Genomic DNA, 10075 nt, shown 5'->3' with positions numbered 1-10075 from the left:
ATTATTTATTTCACAAATAAATAATTATTAGCCATTATTAATTAATTCCTCCACCAAAAAATCATTCTCTTTTTATGGTGTGACCCTGTAGGTTCAATATTAAGCTGGTAGTAGAAATAAATAATAATAAAACTATTTTATCATTATTTATATAAATTCTCTAATTTATTAAATATGATTAATTAATTAATCACATTTATTCTACATCGTGAGTGATGCTTCTCAACATATCCCGACTATCCGGATAATATGAATTCACTGCTTAGAATACCAAGAACCTGTCAGTGAATAGTTACCGTACAATAAACTCCTTCTACCCTACAATGTCCCGATTAAATACAAGGCATGGATCTCGTGTCAAGCCTATCTAATTCAATCACTTGCTTACCATTTACTATGCGTAGTTCTATGCAAATTAGAAACTCCTTTCTAGTTTCATTCACTCTGGCCAGAGATTCCTGAACTAGCATAAGTGGATCAGCCTTGAACATTCGCTTCCTTCACTGGAAGGGGTAGATTCTTTATTGATCATACACTATCTTCGTGTACAAATTCCTATACCCAGAAGAGCCCTAATAATTGTCCCTGGAGACTAAGAACTAAACCAAAGCATAGTTCAGTGTACACAAGATGACTATGATGACCTCAAGTCTAAGGATACTTGTACAACTATCACTAGGTGAACAACTGCTGACACGTGAGTGAACTCCATCAGTTGTTCAGCTGTGCGAGTCATGTTCAGTGAACTTATTCTATAATAAGCACCTACATACTAGCTATAGTGTCACCACACAAATATCTATGAGAACAGATATCCTTCATAATGAAGCAAGCATAATATGTACCGATCTTTGCGGATTATTAATTACCAGTTAGTAATCCTATGACCAGGAACAATTTAAGTTTAGAGTTATCATCTTTTTAGGTCTCACTATTATGATCTCATCATAATCCATAAAAAGCTTTACTCTAAATTATGGTATATCTTATTTAAACACTTAAATAGATAAAGCCCGTAATAAAAACAAAACAAGTCTTTTATTAATATCAATGAAATCAAAACAGATTACATTAAAGTTATTCCTAAATCCTCATACATGATTGGACTTAGGACATATTCCTTTCACTATCAACCTCAATCCCATGCTAAAATCGAATTTAAATCTATGACACAAATAAACAATTACAAGTTACAGATAGAAACTTGTTGTTTAATTACAAATTTAAAACCACCTCTATTTATGCTAAAGACTTGCTACTTGATCACGAACTTTCACAACTTGTATTTCTGCCAGAAACATTTTCCTAATTGCATAGACTTATTCCCACAGCTTCTGCTATGTTAATCATTTTCCTAGGTGTATCTGTTAAACAATTCATCGCTAGTCCAAAGACAGATGAGATGCAATGCAGTTCTGAAGATGTGAGTTCATCATCTTGGAAATTGCAATTAAACTCGGCCCAATCTTTTACTAAAAGGATTGAGCCGAAAATAAACGCGACCCAGGATTCTATTTTATCATCAATCCAATACCCGTTCACATTTTTTCTTTTTCTTATCAATGAATAGATCTCTTTACTTGTATGACTTAGATGTCTCGTATTTCTCGAAAAAGTTATTCGATTGATGGGATTTGGTATGATACTTATGAGATCGATGAGATTGATATTCAAATATTTCTTCTTAGAACGTATTGATTTGACCCCATAAGCGGAATCACGCAACAAAAGTTTTCCTTTTTAACGGCTTGGGGAATGCAAACTACCCTTCCCTTTGGTTCTGTCCCCCCAAACCTTCCTTTTTTAAGCCTATTTTTAAAGAACTTAAAAAAAAATTCGAAAAACGAAAAATAATCATTTTAGAGTTCTAAGCGTTTTAAAAGAAAGAACAAAAAAATTTCTACAAGATTCAAAAGAACCAAAAGGGGTTGTTATTAAAACCGTTTTATTTCTTCCAACAATTATTCCAATAATTACATATCCGATTTGACCTATGGACGAATATGCAAGCATACATTTCATGCTTATTTGAGTCATAGCAATCAGATTCCCCAATATCATGCTAAGAATAGCTAGGGTTTCCAGAAGAAGATGCCATTCATTTGATGAGAAATAAAAAGGAATATCGAAAATTCGAGTGGCTGAAGCTGAAGCAGCTACTTTCGAAGTAACAGAAAGAAAAGCAACGACTGGAGTGGGAGAGTCAGAGTCGAAAAGAGGATTCCTCACTTCTTTCTCTCATTCAAAACCATGCATGAGACTTTCATCTCACACGGCTCCTAAGTGATCAAAAAAGAAAGAAGAACCCATCTTCTTTCTTTTTTGATTACCTTCCCTCGCGTATGTATAAGACCGAATCCATTCGTTGTTCATTTTGGTTTTGTTTTGATTGAACATAAAAAAGGAACGTGTCGTATGATCAAGGATATTTGAGATTTTTCGCTAAATTTCTATCTATGACTTCTATTATTGAACCTCGTAATCCTTCATTTACCCAACTTCTCAAGTTTAGTTCAGCATAAAATATTTCATCAGTTGGCTTTTTCTAGTAAATGTTTCCAGCAGCAAAATATCGAAACTATAGACATCACCTTATGCAGATACAATTCCCTCCATTCTATATTAAGAGTCATTTGAAATATATGGAGTCATACCTTTTGACCCCTGTAGTATCGGTCTTCACACCTTTTAAACATTTCTTTAGTAAAATACATTTTTACCCTCCAATATTGCCCGATATGTCATTTTATTGTTAGGGCGAAAACACGCGCTAATATTCATGCAAGTATAAGCGTTCACAAGTAGTATAGATATAAATCAGATTCGTTCCCATAGAGACTGGTTTAGGTTAGGTTCAATTTATGCACCCATACAACAATGTATGGTTATCGCTCAATGCTAAGACAAATAACAAATTGGGTTTTTATTAAACTAAGAGATTATACTAAATAACATTAACTAAGAAAATTGAGGTTTAATTAATCTATATGACAAACATGGGATTCTAACTTCATTACTACTTCATTCAATAGCCTTTTCGTTCTTAACCTTAGCATGTGATGGTGATGACACTAATCAGATAACACGAAACTGATAAAAGCCAACTTCCGTTGCACGAGTACCATTCTACCAGACATCCATAAAAGAGATAGAAACAGAATAGGCACCAATTATATTGAGACCCTATATGTCTATAGAATTTGACAACATAACGGTTTAAGCACAAGTTATCCATAATGATTACATAGGGCAAGTAAAACGGTTAGAGTTACCCACTAATCATGCATACAATACATGAACCTATGCTAGCATGGCAAGTTCTAAACCTCTATATTCACTGTCGCTTCAATAGAGATTAACACGCTATCTTATATGATAGCTATGCACATAAGACGAATAAGCACAACGAATACTACGATATCATACAATCACCACATACCAAGATATCAAAATAATTAACTATTGAAATCCATAAGTAAATCCGCTAGAATCCCATGATAACGATTAACCCATAATTGAACTCATCGTCACCATGGGTTCCAATGAAAGCATGGTATAAACAAGGTCTTAATAAATTGAATAATAATTAAAGTACGAATAAACGAGATCTAGGTTCAACAAGAACGAAAACGAGCATCCAAAGTTATAAATAATTCAAAGAATCACAAGTTGAAAACAAGATCTTCTTTTTCAGAGTTGTTTTGTGCTTCTAGGTCTTCTCCTTGATCTCCCAATCTTTCCGGATGATAAAAACCCTTTTTTTAAGTATATATAAGCCCATATTGGACCTGGACCCTTAAAATCGTCAAATTCCACTCAAAAAAAGCTTTTTCAGCGAAATCAGTGAAGTCAGCCGCGCATCAGCACGCGGCCGCCTCCACCAGCAGGCGGGCGCCTCCACCAGCAGGCGGGCGCCTGCAGCCTGTCTGGAAAAATTCTGACGAATCTTGTTTTGGCCATAACTTGAGTTCTACTTGTCAGAATTAAGCGATTCAACTGCCCACGCGAAGCTAATGAGATTCTCTACAACTTGAAAATGGCCTAGGCTTCCAAATCTGATAAATATTTATCATATTACCTTTAAAAGCTTCTTTCTTCATTTAACTGATACCTGAAATGCAATAACACAAAAACACATCAAAATACCAACAACTTGAGTCCAAAATACCAATTTAAGCTTGTAATAAAACATTCCAAGTGGATATAAAATCCACTTATCACACCCCCAAACTTTAATCGATGCTTGTCCTCAAGCATAAACAGACTCAAAACTAGAAAACAAACCTAATGCATGAATGCAACTACGTGAATGCAACTAAATGATAATGCAATCGATCCCCTCAGAATAACCATAACCAAATGAATAAGCCAATGCCTCTAAGAATGCAATGACTTTAAACAGAGCTCGAATAAATCCCACAAACCAACTCACAAACCAGAAACGTGCGTGTGTGAAATGCTTAACAGATATCTCTCAATACTAGATCAATAACCATAACTTATCTATCATCAAAACAATAAAAAGTTTATAAAAAGAATAGACAATAAACGCATTATGACTCACAACACCTCCTTTCTACTAGAGTTATACAAGGATTCACACTATTATTAAACACATAACAAAGATGCTTATTTGACCGTGCAATGAATGAGGTCCCAAAAGACTTATACAATAATACCCATGTAGTGAGCGTTAGGTGAGCGGATCCCAGACTATAAAAGCCTTAGGTCACTAGGCACAAAGTCCCCTAGAACTTAATAACTCGAGTATTAAAAAGCTCACTCTTGATCAATTATGCATAAACACATACCTTTTTTTCTTTTTTTTTCTCTTTTTTTTTTCTTTTTTTTTCTTTTCCGAATGAGTGTGTTTCGCTCCATCTCATTCAACCCTAGACTACTCATAAAAATATGAGACGGCTACTAGCTATTTGACGCCTAGCCTTACAACAACTAGCAATGAAATCCAAGTTTTTCTCCAAATAAAAAAATTAGTGTTTTTACGTCATTACGAGAATATCACATATTCTAAATATAACCAAGTGATTAAATCTCAACAACAAACAAGTATGATCATGATCTAGATCAAAAGCAACCCTTTAAGACTTTGTGAAAATATTTATTTCTGGCATGCAAATCAATTCATTAGGACTTAAACATCCCTCTATTCGTCATCACCACACTCAAATCAACATCAACTTATCAAATATCATAGTTCATCTTAAGGGATCATGCTAAATATGCATGCAAATGTAACTATATGAAATCACATAAAAACAAACAAATATATCCTAAATGAACAATCATGCAAAAATATGAATGAACTACAGCTAAACATGCAATATGAATCTATATGAATCTATATGGACACACACACTACTAATCTTTACATTATCACCCCCAAACTTAAAATTTTCAATGTCCTCATTGAAGGTAATAATACGGATTTTAGGCATACCTAGTTAGCGGGAGAGTCACCCTCATCGGATGGAGGATCAGATGGCCAATCAACCTCGCCACCAGTGTCTCGGACAACAGTACCGAAAGCGTGTATCAAATCTTTAGCAAAATGATGGTGAATGTCGTGCATGGCCTCCATACGCCTAGTCACTCGCCTGTACTGCTCATCACCAAGACCAAACCTATCAATTGTCTGTCTCTCTAGGCTCTGGAAGATCCGTCCAGCCATTCTCTGCATCATCAAAAATATATCCCAACCCCTTATCATGGGGTGCACCTAAGAATGAATAACTCAAGTGATCTGGCTTTCGGATGAGCTCAAGTGTGGGAGCTTCTTGAATAAATGGTTCAAAACGCTCCTGAGAAATTTTCAGCTCTACTAACCAAAGAGAATCGAATGGCATATCCAACTTCCTCATCCATGAAGGTGCATTCAAAACCTGTTGTTGCTCTGCTCCTTCCTTGTGATCAATAACTTATTTCCCCATTAAGGATCTCTCTAAGGTCTCTGACTTTGGCCATTGCTCAAGCTTTGAATTTACTACAGAGTCGACCCGCTCTACTTTAAAGCACTCCTCTTTAGCTGTGGGTAACTTTATTTCCTTGAACACATTAAAAATGACCTTTTAATCGTAAACCTTCATCAAAAGCTCTCATTTTTGTACATCGATCATAGTTCGGCCTGTAGCCAAGAATGGTCTTCCCAAGATAATGAGAATCTTCTTATCTTCCTCAAAATCAAGAATTACAAACTCAGCAAGAAAGATCAGTTTATCCACCTTGACCAAGACATCCTCCACTATACCTCGTGGATAAGCGATGGAATGGTCAGCTAGTTGCAATGACATGTATGTTGGTTTCGGATCAGGCAGACCAAGCTTCTTGAAGATAGATAAGGGCATCAGATTGATGCTAGCTCTTAAATCACATAAACACTTGTCGAATGACAAGTTTCCGATGGTGCAAGGAATAGTGAAGCTTCCAGGATCTTTAAGCTTCGGAGGTAACTTATTTTGTAGCACAACACTGCATTCCTCCGTTAGAGCAACGGTCTCTAAGTCATCGAGCTTCACTTCCCGAGAGAGAATACCTTTCATAAACCTCGCATAGCTAGGCATCTGTTCAAGAGCTTCAGCGAAAGGTATGTTGATATGAAGTTTCTTGAACACCTCCAAAAACTTCTCAAACTGCTTATCCAGCTTTTTCTTCTGCAGCCTCTTAGGAAAATGAGGTGGAGGATAGATCTGTTTCTCCTCTGTATTACCCTCAGGAGGAGTGTGTTCCACAGTAGTCTTCCTTGGTTCCACTTCTGCTTCCTTCTGCACATCTTCTTCAGCCACAACTGCATTTTCTGAAACTTGAGATTTTTTAGGCTCTTCGTCTTGCGGAATTTGGGTGCTTGCGACCTTTCCAGACCTTAAGGTGATGGCGTTCACCTGTTCTTCAACTTCCCTCTTTCCTAGATTTGTTTCCGTATCACTAGTAAGCGTTTATGGTGGTCGATTCAATAAGGCATTAGCAATTTGCCCTATTTGGTTCTCCAGAGTCTTGATAGAAACAACCTGGCTTTGGCATACAAGAGCCTGGTTTTTGCACATATGCCGCAACTCCTCCAATTCAGATTTTTCATTCGAAGATAGACATGCACCATGAGTTTGTTATTTTGGTGTAATTTGTTGCTAAAAACCAGGAGAGTTGAATAGCTTATTTCTAAACTGCTGGAATGGCTGTTGCATCACATTCTGATTGTTGCTCCAGCTGAAGTTAGGATGATTCCAGTTATCAGGATGATAAGTGTCTGGAACTGATTGTTGTGATCTATGAAAGTTGCTCACAAAATGAGCTGAGTCACTAGATATAGCGCATTGCTCCGTCACATACAGACCTGCACAAAGCTCACAAACACTAATTATCTTCTTAACACCATAGTTAGCCAGAGAATCGATCTTCATAGACAACGCCTTAGTTGAGGAGTGATAGCCATAGCTGTATCCACTTCAAGAACTCCTGCTACCTTGCCCTATGGACATCTCTGGGTTGGATACTGATATTCATTATCAGCCATCAGTTCAATTAGATCATAAGCTTCCTCATAGCTCTTTGCCCATAATGCTCCGCCTGCTGCTGCATCGAGCATGGGTCTGGACTGTGCTCCCAACCCATTGTAAAAACAATTGATGATCATCCAATCAGGCATTCCATGATGAGGACACTTCCTAGGCATCTCCTTGTAGCACTCCCAAGCTTCATATAAAGATTCTCCTAATTGCTGCGCAAATTGAGTAAGAGCATTCCTGATTGCAGCTGTCTTCCCATAGGGAAGAATTTAGTAAGAAACTTCTGAGCAAGATCTTCCCAAGTAGTAATTGAACCAGCTGGTAGAGAGTGTAACCAGCTCTTAGCCTTGTCCCTCAGAGAGAATGGGAACAGTCTCAGCTTCACATCATCTTCAGAAACACCGTTGAACTTGAAGGTGTCGCAGATCTCAATGAAATCCCTAATGTGCATATTGGGATCTTCCATTGAAGAACCCCCAAACTGGATTGAATTCTGCACCCATTGAATTATGCCAGGCTTGATCTCAAAGGTATTAGCTGTGATAGCTGGCCTGACAATGCTAGATTGAATATCATTGATCTTGGGTTGAGAAAAATCCATCAAGTCTTTCGTTTGTGCTGCTGGATCTCCCATTGTAATGAGTACCTGAAACACAAACAAATAAACCATGAAAGTAAAAGAATCCGAGTCAGTGAACTTTAACGACCGCTGATGACAAGCACATAAACTAAATTAACACCGAGTCCCCGGCAGCGGCGCCAAAAACTTGTTAGGGCAAAAACATGTGCTAATATTAACGCAAGTATACACGTCCACAAGTAGTATAAGATATAAATCATATTCGTTCCCACAGAGACTGGTTTAGGTAAAGTTCAATTTATGCACTTATGCACTAATGTATTGTAATTGCTCAATGCTAAGACAAATAACAAATTGGGTTTTTATTAAACTAAGAGATTATACTAAATAACATTAACTAAGAGAATTGAGGTTAAATTAATATATGACAAACATGGGATTCTAACTTCATTACTACTTCATTCAATAGCCTTTTTGTTCTTAACCTTAGCATGTGATAGTGATGACACTAATCAGATAACACAAAACTGATAAAAACCAACTTTCGTTGCACGAGTACCATTCTACCAGACATCCACAAAAGAGATAGAAGCTAAATATGTATCAATTATATTGAGACCCTATATGTCTATAGAATTTGACAACATAACGGTTTAAGCACAAGTTATCCATAATGATTACATAGGGCAAGTAAAACGGTTAGAGTTACCCACTAATCATGTATACAATACATGAACCTATGCTAGCATGGCAAGTTCTAAACCTCTATATTCACTGTCGCTTCAATAGAGATTAACACGTTATCTTATATGTTAGCTACTCACATAAGACGAATAAGCACAACCAATACTGGGATATCATACAATCACCACATACCAAGATATCAAAATATTTAACTATTGAAATCCATAAGTAAATCCGCTAGAATCCCATGATAACGATTAGCCCATAATTGAACTCATCGTCACCATGGGTTCCAATGAAAGCATGGTATAAACAAGGTCTTAATAAACTGAATAATAATTAAAGTACGAATAAACGAGATCTAGGTTCAACAAGAACGAAAATGAGCATCCAAAGTTACAACTAATTCAAAGAATCACAAGTTGAAAACAAGATCTTCTTTTTCGGAGTTATTTTGTGCTTCTAGGTCTTCTCCTTGATCTCCCAATCTTCCCGAATGATGAAAACCCATATTGGACCTGGACCCTTAAAATCGTCAAATTCCACTCAAAAAAGGCTTTTTCAGCGAAGTCAGCCGCGCATCACCACATGGCCGCCTCCACCAGCAGGCGGGCGCCTGCAGCCTGTTTGGAAAAATTCTGACGAATCTTGTTTTGGCCATAACTTGAGTTCTACTCGTCAGAATTAGGCGATTCAACTGCCCACGCGAAGCTAACGAGATTATCTACAACTTGACAATGGCCTAGGCTTCCAAATCTTATCACTTTTTATCATATTACCTTTAAAAACTCCTTTCTTTATTTAACTGATACCTGAAATGCAATAACTCAAAAACACATCAAAATACCAACAACTTGAGTCCAAAATAATAATTTAAGCTTGTAGTAAAGCATTACAAGTGGATATAAAATTCACTTATCATTTATCTATGAAATGGGCTAAAAGGAACGATACCTAATACTACAGGGGTTAAAAGGTATGACTTCATACTTTTGAGCCTGATAGGTATAACGGTCTTTAGGGGCCAAAATGTTATTAAGCCTTAAATTTAAGTATTAAACTGTCTTTCAAATATATATAATTATGTAATCAATGATTTAGTTAGTAGTGCCATTTTTTGAAGTAACTCAAACTTTTTCTTCAATTTTTTAATCGTGACTGAATCTTATTTTTATCAACAAAAAATAACTCTATAAAATAGTTCAAAACTTTATATGATACTTGATTTATGCGCATATTTTTTTAAATCGTATGATTTGCAGAGATTTTTACTACTTATTAGAAATTGTAATTT

The 10075-nt window shown here is 36.3% G+C and overlaps 1 non-coding gene across 1 annotated transcript; it reads left to right on the top strand.

Annotated features, from left to right (window-relative positions):
• The first annotated feature begins 7655 nt into the window (after nucleotides 1-7655).
• On the top strand, nucleotides 7656-7762 carry LOC141710114 (small nucleolar RNA R71). The gene has a single exon (XR_012570651.1). It is a non-coding gene; the product is annotated as a small nucleolar RNA R71 (small nucleolar RNA).
• The last annotated feature ends 2313 nt before the right edge of the window (nucleotides 7763-10075 follow it).

The sequence above is a fragment of the Apium graveolens genome, chromosome 2 (assembly GCF_009905375.1).
Source record: "Apium graveolens cultivar Ventura chromosome 2, ASM990537v1, whole genome shotgun sequence".
In the NCBI taxonomy this organism is placed as follows: Eukaryota; Viridiplantae; Streptophyta; class Magnoliopsida; order Apiales; family Apiaceae; genus Apium; species Apium graveolens.
Note: the sequence above shows the minus strand (reverse complement) of the source record. Positions and strands in the feature narration are given on the sequence as shown.